This window comes from Mobula hypostoma, chromosome 9, assembly GCF_963921235.1.
Source record: "Mobula hypostoma chromosome 9, sMobHyp1.1, whole genome shotgun sequence".
Classification (NCBI taxonomy): domain Eukaryota; kingdom Metazoa; phylum Chordata; class Chondrichthyes; order Myliobatiformes; family Myliobatidae; genus Mobula; species Mobula hypostoma.
This window is the reverse complement of record NC_086105.1, coordinates 110,942,095-110,966,152: the sequence shown is the minus strand read 5'-3', so window position 1 is coordinate 110,966,152 and position 24,058 is coordinate 110,942,095. Positions and strand designations below refer to the sequence as shown.

Sequence of the window (24,058 nt, the reverse complement as noted above, 5' to 3'; positions counted from 1 at the left end):
CATCCCAGGAATCAATCTGGTGAACCTTCTTTGTACTCCCTCTATGGCAAGAATGTCTTTCCTCAGATTAGGGGACTCACCAAGGCCTTGTACAACTGCAGTAGTACCTCCCTGCTCCTGTACTCGAATCCTCTTGCTATGAATGCCAGCATACCATTCGCCTTTTTCACCGCCTGCTGTACCTGCATGCCCACTTTCAATGACTGGTGTATAATGACACCCAGGTCTCGTTGCCCCTCCCCTTTTCCTAATCGGCCACCATTCAGATAATAATCTGTTTTCCTGTTTTTGCCACCAAAGTGGATAACCTTCCATTTATCCACATTAAATTGCATCTGCCATGAACTTGCCCACTCACCTAACCTATCCAAGTCACCCTGCATCCTCTTAGCATCCTCCTCATAGCTAACACTGCCGCCCAGCTTCGTGTCATCTGCAAACTTGGAGATGCTGCATTTAATTCCCTCATCTAAGTCATTAACATATATTGTAAACAACTGGGGTCCCAGCACTGAGCCTTGCGGTACCCCACTAGTCACTGCCTGCCATTCTGAAAAGGTCCCGTTTATTCCCACTCTTTGCTTCCTGTCTGCCAACCAATTTTCTATCCACAGCAATACCATACCCCCAATACTGTGTGCTTTAAGTTTGCACACTAATCTCCTGTGTGGGACCTTGTCAAAAGCCTTTTGAAAATCCAAATATACCACATCCACTGGTTCTCCCCTATCCACTCTACTAGTTACATCCTCAAAAAATTCTATGAGATTCGTCAGACATGATTTTCCTTTCACAAATCCATGCTGACTTTGTCCGACGATTTCACTGCTTTCCAAATGTGCTGTTATCACATCTCTGATAACTGACTCTAGCATTTTCCCCACCATCGATGTTAGGCTAACCGGTCTATAATTCCCCGGTTTCCCTCTCCCTCCTTTTTTAAAAAGCGGGGTTACATTAGCCACCCTCCAATCCTTAGGAACTAGTCCAAAACCTAAAGAGTTTTGAAAAATTATCACTAATGCATCCACTATTTCTTTGGCTACTTCCTTAAGCACTCTGGGATGCAGACCATCTAGCCCTGGGGATTTATCTGCCTTTAATCCCTTCAATTTCCCTAACACCACTTCCCTACTAACATGTATTTCCCTCAGTTCCTCCATCTCACTAGACCATCTGTCCCCTACTATTTCCGGAAGATTATTTATGTCCTCCTTAGTGAAGACAGAACCAAAGTAGTTATTCAATTGGTCTGTCATGTCCTTGTTCCCCGTAATCAATTCACCTGTTTCTGTCTGTAAGGGACCTACATTTGTCTTAACCAATCTTTTTCTTTTCACATATCTATAAAAGCTTTTACAGTCAGTTTTTATGTTCCCTGCCAGTTTTCTCTCATAATCTTTTTTCCTTTTCCTAATTAAGCCCTTTGTCCTCCTCTGCTGGACTCTGAATTTCTCCCAGTCCTCAGGTGAGCCATTTTCTCTGGCTAATTTGTATGTTTCTTCTTTGGAATTGATACTATCCCTAATTTCCCTTGTCAGCCATGGGTGCACTAACCTTCCCTGATTTATTCTTTTGCCAAACAGGAATGAACAATTGTTGTAGTTCATCCATGCGATCTTTAAATGCTTGCCATTGCATATCCACCGTCAACCCTTTAAGTACCATTTGCCAGTCTACCTTAGCTAATTCACGTCTCATACCTTCAAAGTTACCCTTCTTTAAGTTCAGAACCTTTGTTTCTGAGTTAACTATGTCATTCTCCATCTTAATGAAGAATTCCACCATATTATGGTCACTTTTACCCAAGGGGCCTCTCACGACAAGATTGCTAATTAACCCTTCCTCATTGCTCGATACCCAGTCTAGAATGGCCTGCTCTCTAGTTGGTTCCTCGACACGTTGGTTCAAAAAACCATCTTGCATACATTCCAAGAAATCCTCTTCTTCAGCACCCTTACAAATTTGGTTCACCCAATCTACATGTAGATTAAAGTCACCCATTATAACTGTTGTTCCTTTATTGCACGCATTTCTAATTTCCTGTTTAATACCATCTCCAACCTTACCACTACTGTTAGGTGGCCTGTACACAACTCCCACCAGCGTTTTCTGCCCCTTAGTGTTATGCAGCTTTACCCATATCAATTCCACATCCTCCCGGCTAATGTCCTTCCTTTCTATTGCATTAATCTCCTCTCTAACCAGCAATGCCACCCCACCTCCTTTTCTTTCATGTCTATCCCTCCTGAATATTGAATATCCCTGAATGTTGAGCTCCCATCCTTGGTCACCCTGGAGCCATGTCTCTGTGATCCCAACTATATCATATTCATTAATAACAATCTGCACTTTTAATTTATCCACCTTGTTACGAATACTTTAAGACCATAAGATATAGGAGCAGAATTGGGCCATTTGGTCCATTGAGTCTGCTTTGCCGCTTCTTCATGGCTGATCCATTTTCCCTCTCAGCCCCAATCTCCTGCCTTCTCCCCGTATCTCTTCATGCCCTGACCAATCAAGAATCTGTCAGCCTCTGCCTTAAACATACCCAATGACTTTGCCTCCACAGCCATCTGAGGCAACAAATTACACAGATTCACCACTGTTTGGCTAAAGAAATTCCTCCTCATCTCCATTCTAAAAGGATGTCCCTCTATTCTGAGGATGTGTTCTCTGGTCTTAGACTCCCCCATCATAGGAATCGTCCGCTACACATCCACTAAGTCGTTTGCTTTCTCTCCTTTGTCACACAAGTTCATCTACTTTAAACATTCGTTCACGTTTCCCTGAAAAATGGCAATACCCCGTACTTCTGCTATTTTATGTGATAAACAATAAAGGGATTTGATAAGATTTTAATCAAAGATTGTGTGGGATAACTGGTGGGATCCAAATGAGATCCCGAGTTAGCTTAATGGCAGAATATTAATTGTTGACGTGTGTTTCTATGAAAATAAGACTGTTAGTCGTATGGTTCTGCAGAGCTTAGTATTTACTACCTTATTTTTATTGACCCAGACTTCAATGTTATAGAAAGTTTGCCGATGATACAAGAAGTTGTATGGTGTAGGCAGATAGGAACGGGACAGGAAGTTACAAATGGAATTCAATCCAGAAACGCGTGAGGAGATGGAGCAAGGCGATGGAATGTAAAGTAAACAGGAGGGACAAAGTACATTGGAATGAATATCCACAGATCATCAAGGGCAGCAGCTCAAAACAATTGCATGTTTTGTGCCTTTTATGAACAGCTGAAGCTTTCTCCTTTCTACACTGGGCAATTTAATATGCATTCCCAGTGCTGTTTCTTGGCTGAGGTATGAACTAGAAGAGCAAGAGGTTATGCTGGAATGGAATATACTTGAAGAGTAATAAAGGCGGAAATGTTCATTACATTTAACAAGGTACTTGGACGTGTATTTGAAGAGCCCTAGATGTGTATTTGCAGAACTCTGGACCAACAGACATGAACATGATGGGCTGAATGCCCCCCTTCCCTCCGTATTAAAAATGATTCCATTCTATGTTGTAAATAGAAACTATGCATTTTTAAAATGAATAAATACTTTAAACGTGAAAGAGGCAGTATGATAAGAAAGCCTGCATATTTACAAAGGACCCAATCATGCCCTTCTGTGTAAATGCTACATTGCGTTATCTGCGGCTCAAATTTCTTCTGCTTAGCAAGAGTTGTTAGTATTTACAGACATATGGATTAATTTTGTGGGTTTGCAGCATGACAGGGTTTTGAAAAGAAATACTAAAAAAGTAGACCAGAGCCTACATAAGAAAATTTTAGTTGTCAATCCAGAAGCAATTGACAACTGAAATGTATCGAGTTTCCAATTGAAATGGAGCTTTACTACTATTGTTTCACACAATTTTGATTTATCAGAGTCAGCAGTGAGGTGTAATAATATTATTTAGAACTGCCATCATGGTATAGAAAAAAAGTTGCAAAGCCTCATTTCAGCCGCTGAAATTTTGTAAGCTAAAGTGAAATTATCTAGTGCGATACCTTGTACCTTGTCTGTCAGCAGATGGCGACATTGCTACATTAATATTAATTTAGCAATTTTGTCCTGACTGACAAGTTCAAGAAGGCCATATACCAAATGAAAAGTAACAAAGCTTCAAGAGCTATCAGTATGCCCACTAAGATTTCAAAACTCAGAACTGAAGAGCTTCACAAATCTGTAGTCTCATTGTTCAATGGGAAGAGGAGATTATTTGTGGGAACCTCAAAAATTCTGGGATTGTGACCATCCTTAGGTAAGGAGACAAGGCTGACTGTGTTGACAATAGAATGGTCTTCTGCAGCCCACTACAGGGGAAGTCCTCCTCATCTCTACTTGTTTATGGTTGAAGAACTACTCCCTGCATCCATCCATCTGGAGGCACCAAATTCACCAAATAACAACCCAAGGATATTGCAGGGAGCATTAGCTACTATAATGTTCTTGATGCACCTTTGATACCATCGATTCACATGGACAACGCATTGCCCCCAAAAAACTGATCTCTATCTTACATTTACTTCACAATAACAACCAGAGGATCGACTCGGTAAAGAATGGTTTCACACAAGGTTGTGTCATTGCCCAGCACTTTGCACCATCTTTCCTGCCACAATGTTGCACCTCCAAGAAATTTCCCAAAGGAGTGCAGCTAATCTTTAGAGATAACAAGGGGCTGTTCAGCTGTGGCGACTATGTTCTAGAACCGTGATAAAGCAAACTTCAACAATTAAGCACAACAATGAGAGTCTCTCTCTCTCTCTCTCTCTCTCTCTCTCTCTCTCTCTCTCTCTCTCCCCCCCCTCCCCACCCCACCCCCTTCTCTCTCTTTATATATCTATCTATCTGTAGTGCCAGACTAGACTTGCCCAGGCATCATCCCTGAAAAAAATGACAGTGTTTCTTATCAAAACATCAGTTATAATCGATACCGGTACCCAGCATGAAGCTCAAAAATTGTTTATGGGTCATATACCCCAGGAAAGCACTAGATCTTTTTTGTTTTTGCTTTTTATCCTGTAAATTATATCTGGAAGGTTATGGTCCTGTCTGTAAAAATGTAAAAATAATATAATTTGTAGTACTCTGACTCTGAAACTGGATTAAGCTTTTATTTATAGTAAGGTATAAATATAAGTCTTTTATGAGTTTCAGAACCAAAGTCAGGTTTATTATCACCGGCATGTGTCATGAAATTTGTTAACCTGGCAGCAGTTCAATGCAATACATAATATAGAAGAAAAAAATAATAATATATAGATAAGTAAATCAATTACAGTATATGTATATTGAATAGATTAAAAATCATGTAAAAAACAGAAATAATATATGTTTAAAAAAGTGAGGTGGTGTCCAAAGCTTCAAAGTCCATTCAGGAATCAGATGGCAGAGGGGAAGAAGATGTTCCTGAGTCACTGAGTGTGTGCTTTTAGGCCTCTGTACCTCCTACCTGATGGTAACAGTGAGAAAAGGGCATGACCTGGGTGCTGGGGATCCTTAATAATAGACACTGACTTTCTGAGACACCACTCCCTGAAGATGTCCTGGGTACTTTGTAGGCTACTACCCAAGATGGAGCTGACTAAATTTACAATCCTCTGCAGCTTCTTTCGGTCCTGTGCATTAGCACCTTTCTCCATACCAGACAGTGATGCAGCCTGTCAGAATGCTCTCCATAGTACATCGATAGAAGTTTTTGAGTGTATTTGTAGACTTACCAAATCACTTCAAACTCCTAATGAAATATAGACGCTGTCTTGCTTTCTTTATAGCTCCATCGATATGTTGGGACCAGGTTAGATCCTATGAGATCTTGACACCAAGGAACTTAAAACTGCTCTCTCTCTCCACTTCTGATCCCTCTGTGAGAATTGGTATGTGTTCCTTCGTCTTACCCTTCCTGAAGTCTATAATAAGCTCTTTCGTCTTACTGACGTTGAGTGCCAGGTTGTTGCTGTGACACCACTCCACTAGTTGGCGTATCTCACTCCTGTATGCCCTCTTGGCTCCAACGTCTCCATTTGAGATTCTACCAACAATGGTAGCAAATTTATAGATGGTATTTGAGCTTTGCCTAGCCACACAGTCACGGGTATAGACAGAGTAGAGCAGTGGGCTAGGCACACCCCCCTGAGGTGCATCAGTGTTGATTGTCAGTGAGGTGAAGATATTATCACCAATTCGCACAGATTGTGGTCTTCCGGTTAGGTCGTCGAGGATCCAATTGCAGAGGGAGGTACAGAGGCCCAGGTTCTGTAACTTATCAATCAGGATAGTTAAATGCTTAGCTATAGTCGATGAACAGCATCCTGACATAGGTGTTTGTATTGTCCATTGAGACTGCATCAGCCATTGACCTGTTAAGGCGATTGGCAAATTGCAGTGAGTCCGGGTCCTTGCTAAGGCAGGAGTTCAGTCTAGTCATGACCAACCTCCCAAAGCATTTTCATCACTGTAGATGTGAGTGCTACCGGGTGATAGTCACTAAGGCAGCTCACATTATTCTTCTTAGGCACTGGTATAATTGTAGCCTTTTTGAAGCAAGTGGGAACCCGCCCATGGCAGTGAGAGGTTGAAAATGTCCTTGAATACTCTCGCCAGCTGGCTGGCACAGGTTTTCAGAGCCTTACCAGGTACTCCATCAGGACCTTGTGTCTTGCGAGGGTTCACTCTCTTTAAAGACAGCCTAACATCGGCCTCTGAGACAGAGCTCACAAGGATCTTCACAGCTGTAGTTATATTCTCCCTTTCAAAGCGTGCATAGAAGGCGTTGAGTTCATCTGGTAGTGAAGCATCGCTGCCATTCATGCTATTGGGTTTTGTTTTGTAGGAAGTAATGCCTTGCAAACCCTGCCAGAGTTGTCGTACGTCCAATGTCACCTCCAACCTCATTTGAATTGTCTCTCCACTCTTGAGATAATCCTCCACAAATCATACCTGGTTTTCTGGTACAGGCCTGGATTGCAAGACTCGAATGTCACACATCTAGCCTTCAGCAGACTACGTACCTTCTGGTTCCTCCATGGCTTTTGGTTTGGGAATCCACAGTAAGCCTTTGTAGGCACACACTCATCCACACAGGTTTTAATGAAGTTGGTAATAACTGCAGCATACTCATCCAGATTTGTAGATGAATCCCTGAAGTAAGCACTCCTGTGTTTCCCTTGTCCAAACCTTGGTCCTCACTACTGGTGCTGCAGTCTTCAGTCTCTGCCTGTACTCACGGAGTAGAAGTACAGCCAGGTGATCAGACTTCCTGAAGTGAGGGTGTGGAATAGCACGGTAGGCATTCTTGATGGTGGTGTAACCATGTTCCAGAGTGTTGTTTCCTCTGGTATTGATGGTAATTGCTTAGTATTTGTATTTTAAAGCATGATTTTGGTGAATGGTGTTTGTCACTTATTTTGGCTCTGTAAGTAATCAGATTGAGTTAAACTGCTGCAGGATCCTGTGATGTGTTGAACTGTTTCTGGTTTCTCTTGGCATTTTCTGTATTTGATCCTCTTGAATTTGTTGGTCTTTTATTATGTAGTTTTGATCATTCTCTGTGTTAAACACTTGGTCCTGTATTGCCACCAGGAATCCCTCTGCCTCTGGGAAAACTTCTCCATCTCTGAGGCAGGCATTCGATGCTTCCTTGTCAACATCTAGTCTGCTCAGGCCAAGGGGATGTCTTCCATGGAGGGTAATGCTTTTCCATTGGCTAACTTTTTCTTCTATAGTTATAATTTCTTCATTTTTTGGGCTGTGCTTTCATTTAGTTTAGTGGTGTGTACATATCAGAATTGTGTATGCTTGAATGGAGTGCTGAGTCCTGTTTTTGTTGATGAAAATACATTCTTAGAAGTTTCATCTGACTGTTGTGTAAATTTTATGTCTGTTCTTCTTCTTCCTCCTCCTGTCCTAGGTAGTGTTAATCTAAGTGCGTTCAAGTGTACACAGTGTTTTCTAAAAGTTGCTTTCTCAGTTCTTTTTTTGTAAATTTTCCAAATCGGTTTTGGACCAAGGTATTATGCCAAAAGAATACATTAATATGGATATAGTGAAAGTGTTTATTGCCTTTGTTTTCTTTTTACTGTCGAGCTCTGTTTGGCAGATTTTCTTAAGCCTTGAAGTAAATTCTGTCGAAAGTTTTTCCTTCATCACACTATGATGTATTTTCTTTCCTTGTTGATATCCCAGATACCTATATGTTTTATATTCATCCACCAGTTGTATTGTACTCTGCTGCTCTGTTTTGTATTCTATTAGCCCTATTGCACCTTTCTTTATGTTTAATGTTCTGCATTTATCGCGTTCAAAATTCATATTTATATGTTTAGAAGCTAATTGTACAATTTAAATTAATTAGTTTAGCGTTATTGATGAAGGAACAAATGATTTCAAATTGTCCAAGTGTAAAAGGTTCGAAGGTTTAAAGGTACAATTTAATGTCAGAGAAATGTATGCAATATACATCTTGAAATGCTTTTTCTTCGCAAACATCCACAAAAACAGAGAAGAGCTCGAAAGAATGAATGACAGATAAACATGAGAACCCCAAAGTCCCCCCCCCCCAGCTCCCCTCCCTCCGGCATGTAGTTGTGTCAAGGTATCATTCATTTGGTTGTTTCTGATTTAATATCCTATTTTAGTCCAGTTCACTAAATTAGAGAGTGGGTTTAAAGCTGGTCAAAACCATAGTGGGCTTAGAGAATCACCTGGAAAATGCCTTGGTTTATTTTGATAATGGTGGTTATTCTTTTTTGGTTGTTAATAGTACGCCAATGCTTCATCAGGTGTTGCAGGAATTTCACAAGTATTGGGTGTAGTTTACATGTATTAAGAACTTCTATTAACCATGAGGATGGGACAAAATCAAAAGCTTTTTGGTAGTCAATTACAACAACATGAAAGATTTCTGCTTTAAGGCTGGGCTTGATTTAGAATTACAGAATCTATTATCAGTTGTTCTTTACATTCTTTCATAGCCTTAAGGCATCCTTTCTGCTCTGCTGTAAGTATATTGTGGTTATCTAAGTGAGTGGTGATTAGTTGTGAGATACATGATGTTACAATTTTGAATAATATGAGCTGCCTTAATGACTATCGCCCGGTAGCACTCACATCACGTGGTGAAATGCTTTGAGAGGTTGGTCATGACTAGACTTAACCTCTGCTTCAGCAAGGACTTGGACCCATTGCAATTTGCCTATTGCCACAATAGATCAACGGCAGACACAATCTTAATGGCTCTTCACATGGCTTTAGACCACCTGGACAACACAAACACCTACATCAGGATACTGTTCATCAATTATATCTCAGCATTTAATACCATTGTTCCCACAATCCTGACTGAGAAGTTGCAGAACCTGGGCCTCTGCACCTCCCTCTGCAATTGGATCCTCAACTTCCTAACTGGAAGACCACGATCTGTGCGGATTGGTGATAACATCTCCTCCTCGCTGACAATCAACACTGATGCACCTCAGGGGTATGTGCTTAGCCCACTGCTCTACTCACTCACTCACTCACTCACTCACACTCTCTCTCTCTCTCTCTCTCTCTCTCTCTCTCTCTCTCTCTCTCTCTCTCTCTCTCTCTCTCTCTCTCTCTCTCTCTCTCTCTCTCTCTCTCTATATATATATATCTATGACAGTATGGCTAGGCATAGCTCAAATACCATCTATAAATTTGCTGATGATACAACCATTGTTGGTAGAATCTCAGGTGGTGACGAGAGGGTACACAGGAGTGAGATACGCCAACTAGTGGAGTGGTGCCGCAGCAACAACCTGGCACTCAACGTCAGTAAGATGAAAGAGCTGATTGTGGACTTCAGGAAGGGTAAGACGAAGGAACACATACCAATCCTCATAGAGAGATCAGAAGTGGAGAGAGTGAGCAGTTTCAAGTTCCTGGGTGTCACGATCTCTGAGGATCTAACCTGGTCCCAACATATCAATGCAGTTATAAAGAAGGCAAGACAACGGGTATACTTCATTAGGAATTTCAAGAGATTTGACATGTCAACAAATACACTCAAAAACTTCTATAGATATACTGTGGAGAGCATCTGACAGGCTGCATCACTGTCTGGTATGGGGGTGTGGGCGGGGGCGCTACTGCACTGGACCAAAAGAAGCTGCAGAGGGTTGTAAATTTAGTCGGCTCCATCTTGGGTACTAGCCTACAAAGTACCCAGGACATCTTCAGGGAGCGATGTCTCAGAAAGGCAGCATTGATTATTAAGGACCTCCAGCATCCAGGGCATGCCCTTTTCTCACTGTTACCATCAGGTAGGAAATACAGAAGCCTAAAGGCACACACTCAGTGATTCAGGAACAGCTTCTTCCCCTCTGCCATCCGATTCCTAAATGGACATTGAACCCTTGGACACTACCTCCCTCTTAACATACATTATTTCTGTTTTTGCACAATTTGTAATCTATTCAACATGCGTATACTGTAATTGATTGCTTTATTTATTTATTATTATTAATATTTTACTTTGTTTTTTTCTTCAGTATTACATATTGCATTGAACTGCTGCCGCTAAGTTAACAAATTTCATGACACATGCTGGTAATAGTAAACCTGATTCTGATTTTATATATAGTTTGTAAACAAGTTATAGAATGATATTTTGATGGATCATTTATGACCTCTCCTTTAGGTAAGAGAACTATTTTACCTTGTCTTTTCAGGATTTTAGGCACTTTTTTAGCAAAAGTAGTGATATATGACCAGTAAGTATGGAAGGAGGCAAGTACATTTCTTATCCCTGTAATTATGAATATTATCTCACGGCTGGTACTTTTTCAATTGTGGGTATTCTTTATAACTGCTTTTAGCATATCCATTGTAACTTAAGGTATTTGCATGTCTTCAGTTGTGTGAGTACATTCTTTTTCCTCCACAATTCAGTTTGCTTCTTGATTGTGTATCACCCTGTTCGACCAGATATTAGACCAAAGGCTCTTTGTCTCTGTGCTTGTTGGTAATTCTGTGCCAGGGTTTCTGACATTTTGGTGCATGGAATGTAGTTTCAATGTTCATTTATTATCCCATTGTAATATGGAAAGTTAAATTATTTGCTGATCAGAAATTGTTCTGAAAGGTGCTTCCACTGTACTGGTTAATGTCCATGCTCCAGGTATATAGCCGACTTCCTATTGGTTAGCTCCCATGCCCTGAGGCACCGGTTTCTGGTCCCAGGTCACATGCTGCAATACCTGCAGTTGGCTTCTGGTCTTCAGGTGTCTAAAGGTGAACATACGTGTCTCTTGACCCTGAGCTCTCTCCAGGCTGCAAGCCGTGGGCAGCGCTGGAGAAAGCATTTGGAAGGTGTGTTGCAGTTAATAGGTTCATGTATCGGGTGCATACCTAGTTAAGTCATTGTTTATTGCTCATTTAATCTTGTTTAACATGTGTATTGAATGCTTAGTGTTGTAGTTTCTATAGTTTGGGTGACTTGGAAGAGTGCTTGTTTGACTTACATGTGAGTAAAGTGTGTCATTGCTTGCTTGTGAATAAACAGTTGTTGTACTTACCTGCAATCAGTGTCCGCTGTTTCACTTACCGTATCCACAAACCTGCTTCCTTTCAAAATCTGTATAAACCTTTTTCATTGTTCCTGAACTGATCATTCTGTTTACTTTATCTGATGCATTTCATGTATCTATTTTGTCTGGCTTTGTATGCACCAAGTTTTTGTTGTGGTGTATCAATAAATTCTACAATGCATTGTTAGGTTGATCATGACTTGTATAGACCTTATATTTTCTTAGCTTTTCTCTTAATTTTTTTCCTCAGGTTGTCCTTTTAATACTCAATTAGGTGGGTTATTTCTGTACCTAGGGTTTCAATTTTGTTTCTTAATCTCTTTTGCCATTTGGGTGTTCTCATTTCATTACTCAGTTTTGGGTTTCTATTAATGAATGCCTCTGATTTTGAGCCATTGCTGTGCACTGCTGTTAATGTGTAGTTCTTCAAATGTTTCAAATTTTCCTAAATATTGTGGTAATATAACATAATATAATACATTTACTTTAACTTTGAATGCCCCTATTCCGGGCTATAGTGCCTAATTATTTGCTGTTGAAGATTGAGTAAGTTGAGGCAAGGTGTAGAAGAGGGATCAAATTCTTGAAGCGTGGTCAGGTAGGGAGAGAATTGAAAAATGGATCTTGAATTAGGGAAAGGAAAAATCTGACACATATTATTTTGCATGATAACTCCCTCCAAATGTTGCTGGCTTTGTAAAACAAAAGTTTGATATCGAAGATTTGATGCATCTGTTTTCTATCTGCATTGTATTCTGTGTTGTGTGTTTATTAAGGTAGTCAGTCACGTGGGTGGGGGCATGGTAAAAGCGTAGGGTTTAGGTACGTACTTGGGCTTTGCTCTTGGCAGTTTAGTTTAGGACTGGGGACTGACAGGTGTCATATCTTTAGTTGACCACTTAATTTCATTTAATTATGCTTCATTACATCGCTTCAAGATTGTTTGTTTTGCTAGTTGCTAATAAAGGATCAAATACATTTCTTCAACTAGTTGGAACACAGTTATTGGATTGATCCCTGAGCGTGTCAAACAAGGATAACAATCCTTGGGGGTCGCAAGTAGTGTTACAGTTTACCCCTATGGAATGTTGACCGACATTCTGAGCTCATTACCTTTTGGAGTCAAACAATCATTATAAAGTAAAATACAAACGTAAATCACTTTATGTTACGCAGAAAATAAGGTGCAGATGTTCATATACTAATTATCTCTAGCATTTTTCTGAGATATACAGTATGCAATAACAGTATTAATCAAAGCCTCAGTATGGGATAATATTCTGAAGGAACGCTTGCTTGCAAGAAATTCTCTTTAGTGATCTCATGTTTCAGAAAAGCACAAAATTTATTTTTTTACTGGAATGCCATATGTCTATTTTCTCATAAAATTCACTGTTACTAAGGAAACATCTTGTTCTTAAGCCAAGCACTTAATGTCATGCTGTACAGTAGAGGGAGGTATGTTTGCTGTCATAGATCTCTCATAGGGATTTCCAGTCACAGATTGACCACGAATGCCAATGGGAGGGACAGGGGACAGCATATTAGTAACTGAGTCATCTTAGACCCGAGCGAAGCACAGATCAGGGCCTCAATGTAGTAATTAACACAACTGCAGGAACTGTATTTTGCCATTTCATAATGGTACTTAACAAAATATAAAACCAACACTAAAATGAATCTAATTATGCATTTTATTGCAGTGTTCAAGATTGGCAGACTGGATGAAAGCTCTTCTACTGCAAATTCAGTATAGCGTGTCATTTATCACTTTATTACTTTGACATATGCGGTTGAATGAAAGTTCAAAGTGAACTTATTATCAAAGTAAGTGTATGTCACCATGTGCTGCCTTGAGATTCATTTTCTTGCAGGCATTTACAGGAAAATACAAAGGAATTTATGAAAACTATGCATAACATAGACTGACAAACAAACAACAACCAATATGCAAAAGTAAAGACTGACAAACAACCAATATGCCTGACATTTTTCAGCTTGATACACATTGGATATCAGGTCTGAAATTTTATAAATGGTTTTGAAAAAAGGTGAAGATTCTCCCTCCCCTTTCTTGATGTCTCTGTCTCTATCTCCAGACTCAGCTTATCTACTGATGTCCATTATAAACCCATTGACTCTCACAGCTACCTGAACTATACCGCTTTCCACTCTGTTACTTGTAAAAATGCCATAGCCTTCGCTCAATTCCTTCATCTCCGCCACATCTGCTCTCAGGATGAGGCTTTTCATTCCAGAACAAATGAGATGTCCTTCTTCTTCAAAGAAAGGGACTTTGCTTCCTCCACCATCAACACTGCCCCCAACCTCATCTCTTCCATTTCGCACGCATCTGATCTCACCCCATCCTCCCACCACCCTACCCAGGATAGGGTTCCTCTTGTCCTCACTGACCATCCCACCAGCCTCCACGTCCAGCACATAATTCTCCGTAATTTCTGCCATTTCCAACGGGATCCCACCACCAAATACATCTTTTCCTCCCCCCCCCCCACCCAACTTTCTGCTTTTCACTCTCTATGTGACTCCCTTGTCCATTTGCCCCTCCCCACTGATCTCCCTCCTGGCACTTATCCTTGCAAGTGGAACAAGTGCTACACCTCCTCCCTCACTACCATTCAGGGCCCCAAACAGTCCTTCCAGGTGAGGTGACACTGCACCTGTGAGTCTTTTGGGGTCATATACTGTGTTCAGTGCTCCCGGTGCGGACTCCTGTATATCAGTGACACCCGAAGTAGATTGGAAGACCACTTCACTGAGCACCTACTTTCACTGTCCTCCTGAAAAGTCTGGATCTCCCAGTGGCCACCCATTTTAATTCCACTTCCCATTCCCATCATGACATGTCAGTCCATGCCCTCCTCTACTGTCACAATGAAGCCACACTCAAGTTGGAGGAGCAACACTTTATATCCTGTCAGGGCAGCCTCCAACCTGATGGCATGAAAATCGATTTCTCAAACTTCCGGTAATGCCCCTCCCCACCCTTCACCATTTCCCATTCCAATTTCCCTCTCTCACCTTATCTCCTTACCTGTCATTACCTCCCTCTGGTGCTCCTCCCCCTTTTCTTTCTTCCATGGCCTTCTGTCCTCTCCTATCAGATTCGCCCTTCTACAGCCCTGTTTCTCTCTCACCGATCAATTTCCCAGTTCTTTACTTCACCCCTCCCTTCCCTTCTATCACCTTCATCCTCCCCTCCACCCACCTTCTTACTCTGACTCCTCTTCTTTTATTTTTCCAGTCCTGATGAAGTGTCTCAGCCCGAAACCTTGACTGTTTACTCTTTTGCAGAGATGCTGCCTGGCCTGCTGAGTTCCTCCAGCATTTTGTGTGTGTTGCTTGCAGTAGCTTTGAAGCATTAGTCAGTGCTGAAAATAGAAAAAAATAACTCAAATGAAAATCAAAAATCTGTATATACTGGAATTCTGAAATGAAAACAGAAACTGCTGGAACTTATCAACAGGGCGGCATTCTATGGAGAGAAAAATAGAGTTAAATTTTTAAATCAGTGGCTTTTTTCTACTTGGAGAAGTGAGAAAAGTGATGCATTGTAAGTACCATTGGAGGAGGATAAACAAAGGGAACATCGGTGACAGGTTAGATTATCTAGTTGATACAAAAGTTTCACAGCTGACTAGTTAATAATAAATAAAACACTATGCTGGAACTTTAAAAAGCAAAACATAACTGTTGCCAAAACAGTGCTGGAAATATCCTGGAGATCAGGCAGCATTTGTGGAGAAAGAAAGTCCAAGTCAGGGGTTCCCAACCTGGAGTTCAGGACCCCTCAGTTAATGGTAGGGGTCCATGGCATAAAAAAGGCTGGGAACCCCTGGTCTAAATTAAGATGACTTCAGAAATAAAACCAGAGAATGCTAGAAATACTTAGTAGGTGAAATAATATCTGTGGAAAGAGAAATCTAGTTCATGTTTCAAGTTGAAGATCTTCCATCAGAACCAAAAAAGAGATAAACAAGTTTGTTTTAAGACTGGAGGGCAGAGAGGAGGGATGGATAGGACAAAGAAGATATTTTTCATAGGCTGAGAACAGCACTGCTGAGAAGATTTCACTGAGTACAGAGCTAAGGACATTTAGGGATTGGAAAAACAAGCAAGGGGGCATGCAAACACAGTGAAATACAGGTTGCTGGTGTTTCTATAAACAAAAGGAAAATGCTGGAAATGCCCAGCAGTGTCTGTGGAGTAGGAAAAATCAGAGTCAATGTTATGAATAGATAACTTTACAGCAGAACTGGCCAGGTTAGATACAACAAACAGAGAAACAGAAAAAAAGTTGTGTGAAACTGTTAAATTCAATATTCAGTTCTGTCGGCTTCCCCCTGTCCAATTAGAAAATGTGATCCACTCCTCAAGCTTACTTTGGATCTCATTGGATCTCTGTAGGATGCAGGGTTAAAGTGACTGGTAATCCGAGTTCAGGGTTGCCCCTGCACACTGAACAGCAGTATTCTGTAAAACTGTCATCCAAACAGCATTTGTATCCTGTGATGTAGAACAGATAAATAAATAAGGAAATATTTACTTTGAAAATCCAGGAGTGGATAAAATTCTCTGGGTTATATCAAGGAGATAGTTGTAGATATTGCTGTGACTCAGTCAGATGATTATTGGTCCAGGTGTCACTCCAGGTCCTGAGCACAAGAATCTAAGCTGACAATTTCGTCAACATTGAGGAAGGAGAAGCGGCCATTTTCACAAAGGACATTAAATGAATGCCTCTCCTGCGCTTTCAAGTAATCTGAAAGTTCCCATAGCACTATCTCAGATGCGCAGGGGAATTCTCTTCATTGTCTTTTTTAATGTGTTCTCACATAGTACTAAAACAAATTAACTGCTCGGTTTCTCTTTGCCTTCTGCAGAGTTTGCTGTGCACAAATTGGCTGCTGCCTGTCCCACATAGCAACAGTGACCACGAATTAAGTTTCTTGGCTCTAGAAAAGTTTTAAAATAAACATAAACCATCATTTACACATTAAAAGGCTAAGGAAGGTGGGAAAATAGCTTGATTAAGGATAAGATGGAGAACAGGTAAAGTTGATTTGGAGGTAGAAAGAATAAAAGATAAAAGGACTAAAATTGTGGGGGCCAAAGCTCAGGGAACAAAGGTATTCTGCAAAGCAGCTGCCCATTCAAACTGAGACCCTTCATCAGGGCTCATGATCCTGTCCTGATGAAGGATCTCAGCCTGAAACATTGACTGTGTGTTCCCTTCATAGATACTGTCTAACCTGCTGAGTTCCTTCAGCATTTTGTGTGTATTGCATAAATCATCAGCCTGTTAAAAATAAACCATGATTTTGACTGCCATCAACTAAATTATCTGAATTGTCTTGAGTTCCTCTTTGCTTTTGATGCAGTTTTCTTGACACATCTTTCTGAATGATCTCACTGGATCAGTCTTACTCAAACCTCCCTTGGCAGTGCTACTGAAACATGGCCTGAAGCTAATAAAAATTTCATTCGTGATATCAAAATATTATAATATTTATAATTTGAGCAGAAGTATTACCCTCAAGACATTTAATACTATGATCAGTTATATTTTAGATTATGAAGACACGCAGTCCTCTTTTATTGTCATTTAGTAATGCATGCATTAAGAAATGATACGATATTTCCTCCGGTGTGATATCACAAAACACAGAACAGACCAGGACTGAAAAAACTGACAAAACCACATAATTATGACATATAGTTACAACACTGCAACAATACCATAACTTGATGAAGAAGTCCATGAGCACAGTAAAAGTTCAAAGTCTCTCAAACGTCCCACATCTCACGCAGAAGGGAGAAGGAAGAACTCTCCCTGCCATGCCGACCACAGTCCGACTCTGAGTCATCCGAAAACTTCAAGCTCTGATCAGCTCTCTGACACTGAGTACTGAGCGCCACCTCTGTCCGAACGATTTGACCTCAATCTCGGTTGCCAACAGCAGGCAAAGCCGGGGATTTTGAGGCGTACCCCCCGACCACGCAGTAACGACAGCAGCGAACGAGCATTTCAGAAATTTCTCCAGATGTTCCTCTGTACATTCACGTCCCTCTCCATCAAATCAGAATTGTCCACGGCCTCTATTTAACGGATATGATATCATTTTTCACTGGAGGGCTGCGCACGCGCGGTGCACTGCTCTCTCCTCTTGCCGTTTTAATAGGCTTTTTACAATATACCTTTAATAATTTTAGATATATCCATTTTCAACATTTTTGATTCTTTTTGTTATTATATTTTCTTCCTGAATTTACTTTCATATTTTATTAACAATTTCTGAATCTACTATGATTACTAGTATCAGCCTGAACCATCGACTGTACTGTTTTCCATAGAAGCTGCCTGGCCTGTTGAGTTCCTCCAACATTTTGTGTGTGTTGCTCGGATTTCCAGCATCTGCAGATGTCCTCTTGTTCATATTTTATTAATTCATCTTTCTTCACATATTTCTGTCAACTTCTCCACTATGTATTTAAACTATAGTTTGAGTGGGAGCAGAATGCCCTCTCAGCAGAGCTGTTCCTGGAAACAGAAGAGAATTCCAAGAACGAGTCGATTAAAATAAGAGTGACTCCTTTCACTTTCACTAGAATACAGTGTTTTGTCTGCTTGCGCCCATCTCTGTTCGTGCTCAATGCGGGTGTCACAGAAATACAAATGTCACCGCAGCATGTGCAGAGGCAAGCTAGTATCTGACCCAGATTGCAACCGATGAGAAACAGAGGCACTGTGAAGGAAGCATTGGGGTTTCTGTGGTAAGAGTCTTGAAGTTAAAGCCGATACAAGAAATTTCAGAATCTACTATAATAAATACTGGGAAATAAATACTGCTCTTTCATAGGTACTGTCAGTGAATAATCAATTATCTCAGGGTCTTTACCAATTTTAAATTAAATTGTGGGGAAATGGAAAATTTCCATTATTGTAATAAGAAAGGGTCAGTCAGTTCACTGGAGTGACAAACCTGGATATGGCTGTTTTGTACTGAAAGGAAAAAAGATTTGCCAAAGATCTGTTCACATAGACTTTGTTCAAGGTCAGATTCAAGTTTATAGTCATTCAGCCATACACATGTATACAGCTAAACAAAATAGTGTTCCTCTGGAGCCAAGGAGCAAAAGGCAGTACACATAATCACACACAGCACATATAGTTATGATCCAACACCTAGTCACAAAATAAAATGAGCACAAGTCCCTGAGTGGCATGGCCTGGAGATTGACAAGTGGACATAAAGTGCAGGGTGCATGTTTATGTACGACAGTGCCACGTTACTGGCGCTAACATAATAAAACAGGCAGGACTTACATACAAGGTCAGGAATCGAAAGGTTGAGCATTGTGGCACTAATGTTCTGAGCTGCGTATATTTCAATGCAATGAGTCCTGTAGGAAAGCTGGATGAACTTAGGGCATGGATCAGCACGTGGAAATACTGTATGGTATTGTAGCCATTAGTGAGACTTGGTTGCAGGAGGGGCAGGACTGGCAGCTCAGTGTTCTGGGGTTCCGTTGTTCTAGATGTGATAGAATGGGATCAATCAAAGGGAGAGAGGAGGCGTTACTAGTCAGAGAAAATGTCATGGCAGTGCTCAGAAAGGACAGACTGGAGAGCTCGTCTGGTGAGGCGTTACGAGTATAACTGAGGAAAAACGACGGTATGACCACATTAATGGGATTATATTATAACTATCCACCCAATTGCCCTCGGGGTTTAAAGGAGCAAATTTCTAGAGAGATCGCAGACTGTTGCAAGAAACATAAGGTTATGATAGTATGTGATTTTAACTTTCCACATATTGACTAGAACTCCCATACTGTAAAAGGGCTGGATGGGAGAGAGTTTGTCAAATGTGTTCAGGAAAGTTTCCTTCATCGGTAAATAGAAGTCTCAACTCGAGAGAGTGTGATTCTAGATCTCCGATTGGGGAATGAGACAGGGCAGGTGACAAAACTTTGCATCCAGTGACCATAATGCCATTAGTTTCAGAGCATTTATGGAAATGGATAGGTCTGGTCCTCAGGTTGAGATTCCACATTTTAGAAAGGCCAATTTTGATGGTATCAGAAAGAATTTGGCAAGTGTGGATTGGGACAGGTTGTTTTCTGGCAAGGGTGTACTTGGTAAGTGGGAGGCCTTCAAAAGTGAAATTTTGAGAGGCAGAGTTTGTATGTTCCTGTCAGAATAAAGGCAAGGACAACAGAATAATATAACCTTGATTTTCAAGAGATGTTGAGGTCCTGGTTAAGAAAAAGAAGGAGGTGCATAGTAGGGACAGGCAGCAAGGAACAAATGAGATACTTGAGGATAAGAAATGCAAGAGAACACTTAAGGAGGAAATCAGGAAGGCTACAATAAGACATGAGGTTATTCTAGCAGACAAGGTGAAGGAGAATCCTAAGGACTTCTACAGATATATTAAGGGCAAAAGGATAGCAAGGGACAAATTAGTCCTCTGGAAGATCAAAGTGGTCATCTATGCGTGGAGCCAAAAGATGGGGGGGGATCTTAAATGGATTTTTTGCATTTGTATTTACTCAGGAGATGGGCACAGAGTCTATAGACGTGAGGTAAAGCAGTAGCAAGGTCATGGACCCCATACAGATTACAGAGGAGGAGGTGTTTGGTGTCTTGAGGCAATTTGGGGTGGATAACCCTTAGGGCCTGACAAGGTGTTTCCTCGGATCCTGTGGGAGGCAAGTGCAGAAATTGCAAAGGCCATATCAAAGATATTTAAAACATCCTTAGCCATGGGTAAGGTACCGGAAGATTGGAGGATAGCTAATGTTGTTCTGTTGTTTAAGAAAGGCTCTAAGAATAAGCCAGGAAATTATAGGACGATGAGCCCAATGTCAGTAGTGGGGAAAGTTATTGGGAGGTATTCTAAGGGATCAGATTTATAGGTATTTGGATAGACAGAGACTGAATAGGTATAGTTAACATGGCTTTGTACATGGTAAATCATGTCTATCAATCTTATAGAGTTTTTCGAGGAAGTTATCAGGAAAGTTGATGAAGGCAAGGCAGTGGATGTTGTCTACTTGGACTTTAGCAAGGCATTTGATAAAGTCCCAAATGGAAGGTTAGTCAAGACTGTTCAATCACTTGGCTTTCAAGTTGAGACAGTAAATTGGATTAGATACTGTACTGGCTTCAAGAAAGAAGTCAGAGAGTGATTGGAGATGGTTGCCTCTCTGACTGGAAGCCTGTGACTGGTGGTGTGCCACAAGGATCTATGCTGGGTCTGTTGTTGTTTGTCATCTACTGTATATCAATGATCTGGATGATAACGTAGTAAACTAGATTGGCAAATTTGCAGATGACAGCAAGGTTGGGGCTGTGGTGGACAGTAAGGAAGACTATCAAAGCTTGCAGCGGTATCTGGACCAGCTGGTAAATGGGCTGAAAAACGGCAGATGGAATTTAATGCAGACAAGTGTGAGGTGTTGTCTTTTGGGAGGACCAACCAGAGTAGGTCTTACACTGGGAGTGGTAGGGCACTAATGAGTGCAGTAGAACAGAGAGATCTGGGAAATACAGACCATAATATCTGAAAGTGGTGTCATAGGCAGACAGGATCTTAAAGAAAGCTTTTGGCTCATTGGCCTTCACGAATCAATGTACTGAGTACAGGAGTTGAAATTGTATAAGACATTGTTGAGGACTACTGTGGATTATTGTGGACAGTTTTTGTCACCTACCTTCAGGAAAGATATAAGTAAGATTGTAAGAGTGCAGAAAAAAATTACTAGGATGTTGCTGGGACTTGGGGACCTGAGTTATAGGGAAAGGTTGAATAGGTTAGGACTTTATCCCTAGAACATAGAATATCATGGGGAGATTTCATAGAGGTATACAAAATTATGAGGGGGAAGAGATGGCGTAAATGCAAGCAGGTTTTTTCCACCACATTTGGGTGAGACTACAACTAGAGGTCATGGGTTAAGGACAAAAGGTGAAATGTTTAAGGGGAGCATGAGGGGAAACTTCTTCAAACAGAAGGTGGTGAGAGTGTGGACAGAGCTGCCAGCACAAATAGTGGTGGCGGAATCAATCTCAACATTTATGAGAAATTTAGATAGGTACATAGATGAGAGGGATATGGTGGGCTATGTTCCAGGTACAATTTGATGGGACTAGACGTATTAATGGTTCGGCACAGAATTGACAGGCCGAATGGCCTGTTTCTATAATGTATTGTTCTATGACTTGTGTTCCTTCTTTCTCTTCTTGGACCTCAATTAATCAGTATAGTGTCCCAAATAAACAAAGTGGTTCCCAGCTATTTTCTCGATTAGCTTTTGTTCTTTAAGAGATGTCCCAAGTAAGTTATCCTGATTAACCAATGGACCAATTAGCCAGAATCCACTGTATATATTTCTGAGTTTAGTAGTCTTGAGAGAGTTATTTAGGAGGAATTAAAATGATAATGGGACTTACTAGGTTAAACACAAAGAAAGCAATTTATTTAGTGGAGGAATCCAGAATAGGAACATAAAACCATTAGAACTAGGCCGTTAGAAGAAATGTGGAATTTACTTTTCCAAACAACTGTGGGGACCACATTATTCGAAATTTTCAACACTGGTTTCAACAGGTTTTCATTTAGAAAAGACTCTGAGAAGTTAAGAACAAAGTATTGACAGAAAGTGAACGAAGGGTGGTGAAAAGGTTTGTGAACCCATAATTTGTTAAATAACGCATGGACTAGTTTGGATAAATAGACAGTTGAACTGCTGTTCCCATCTGGATTGTACATTTATCAATGTTTTATTCTAGGTTACTGCCCTGAATGTTCACTTATTGTTAAAATATTTGTGTTTTATTTCTCTCTTCAGCATCCATTGTGAGCTTTGAACTGGCATCGAAAAGCAACAGATTTACAGTAAGGTTCCTTAAGCATCGCCAACCATCTTTTAAGGACTTGTGAGATAAAATAGATCGTGTTTTGTTCAGTTTGAACTGTAAGAGGCTTGTAATAGTTGAGTACAGGATAATTTTCAGTTAGATAAGGTAAAAATTGCATGGTCTTCATGGATTATAGGGTGCTTTAACATCACTGAAGTACTTATTTGAGGGAAAAGTACAATAGTCAATTTGAATGCAGTAATATCTCACAAACTGGATTTAAATAAGACAATTTGATTTCATGAGGATGTTCTGGGGATTAAACACTAAGTGGAATACAAAATTTCCATTTTAAATAGTAATGTAGAAATTAGAGTTGAAAACCTGAGATGTGTTAATGTATTAGTTGGATCAAGGGAGTCCACATATTTGAATGAGAGAATAGGATTTATGAGACATACTAAAAATCAGACACATCTATTATTCATTAAATTTCCATGGTCATCACATATAAAAAACTGATATCTCTCACCCCTTCAAAAAAAAACACCTCGTTTATCTTTTATCTTCCACTGCCTGTCAGCTTCAAAGTCATTCTATGTTGCTGCTCTTTCATTATTGTCCTCGATACTTATTATTCAGGTTAATATTTCATATTTTCTCACAATATTGCAGGCCATTCCAACAACTGAGACTTAGGCTAGCTCGCAGTGCAAGCCTATCAACCCCCATTCTCCCAGATTTCCAAGTAAACAATTCTCTACCCCGTGTGTCTATGAATACTCCTCAACTCCCACCCATCTACACAAGGAGTAATTTACAGTAACCAATTAACGCATCAAGCATCACCTATTTGGGATGCTTGGGAGGGACTGGATTTTCCTTTGTCATTTATATCGTGCAGCATGGTGCCAGGTGGCTCCCATTATCCAAACCTGCCTCACAGTGCACTTACTCGGGCTAGATGCAGAAAGCCTTTCTCAATTGCCTTCAATATTCGACCCATCATTCTTGTCTACACAGACTAAAAATTTTCTCACAATATTGCCAAATCTGTTCTTCATTAAGGGCCATACTCCACTCTGGTGTGCTTACCCAACACAGAGGAATGTTTAGCTCAGCTGATGTGAGATTTTGCTCAACACTACCTTAAAAAAAAAGTCCAAAGCACTGCTTAGCCATTTATAATAATTCAGTACAGGATACAGTCCAGCCCTTTTTGCCTGTGTTAGCTCTTCAGCTGGTGCTCCGTGCTATCACTGCAAAATCAGAATCAGTTATTATCACTGTCGGAATTCCTGAAGCAACTGTTTGAAAAGAAGAGTAGATGGAATTGCCAGTATCCCAAAGGATTGGCCCTTTCAGAATACTGAAAGGAGAGTATCTGATGGTGGAATCACGCTGCTGGTGGAGGATTGTACAGAAGTTGATCTGCATAGGAAATCTGGTAGAGTGGAAGGAGAACAAGGATCTGAGAAACAATGTCCTTGTGTTCTGGCTGGGAGGGAAAGTGGCTGAAAGCAGGAGTTTGGGTAAGAAAGGAGATGGCAGTGATTTCCACTCTCACGGCCACCACTCACGAACTTGCTGCAGACTGCCAG

At 40.6% G+C, this 24,058-nt stretch overlaps 1 protein-coding gene across 3 annotated transcripts in view; it reads left to right on the top strand.

Annotated features, from left to right (window-relative positions):
• The window catches only part of zgc:112980 (uncharacterized protein LOC503706 homolog), a 111,602-nt gene that overhangs the window by 6,061 nt on the left and 81,483 nt on the right, over nucleotides 1-24,058 (top strand). For 2 of the 3 annotated variants that reach the window (XM_063058895.1, XM_063058898.1), the window contains exons 2-3: nucleotides 13,273-13,396; nucleotides 22,448-22,494. The gene's annotated coding sequence lies outside the window, so the exon portion shown is untranslated. Of the gene's footprint in view, nucleotides 1-7,604; nucleotides 7,708-13,272; nucleotides 13,397-22,447; nucleotides 22,495-24,058 lie in introns of those variants that run through there. The other variant, XM_063058897.1, reaches the window with a different exon arrangement.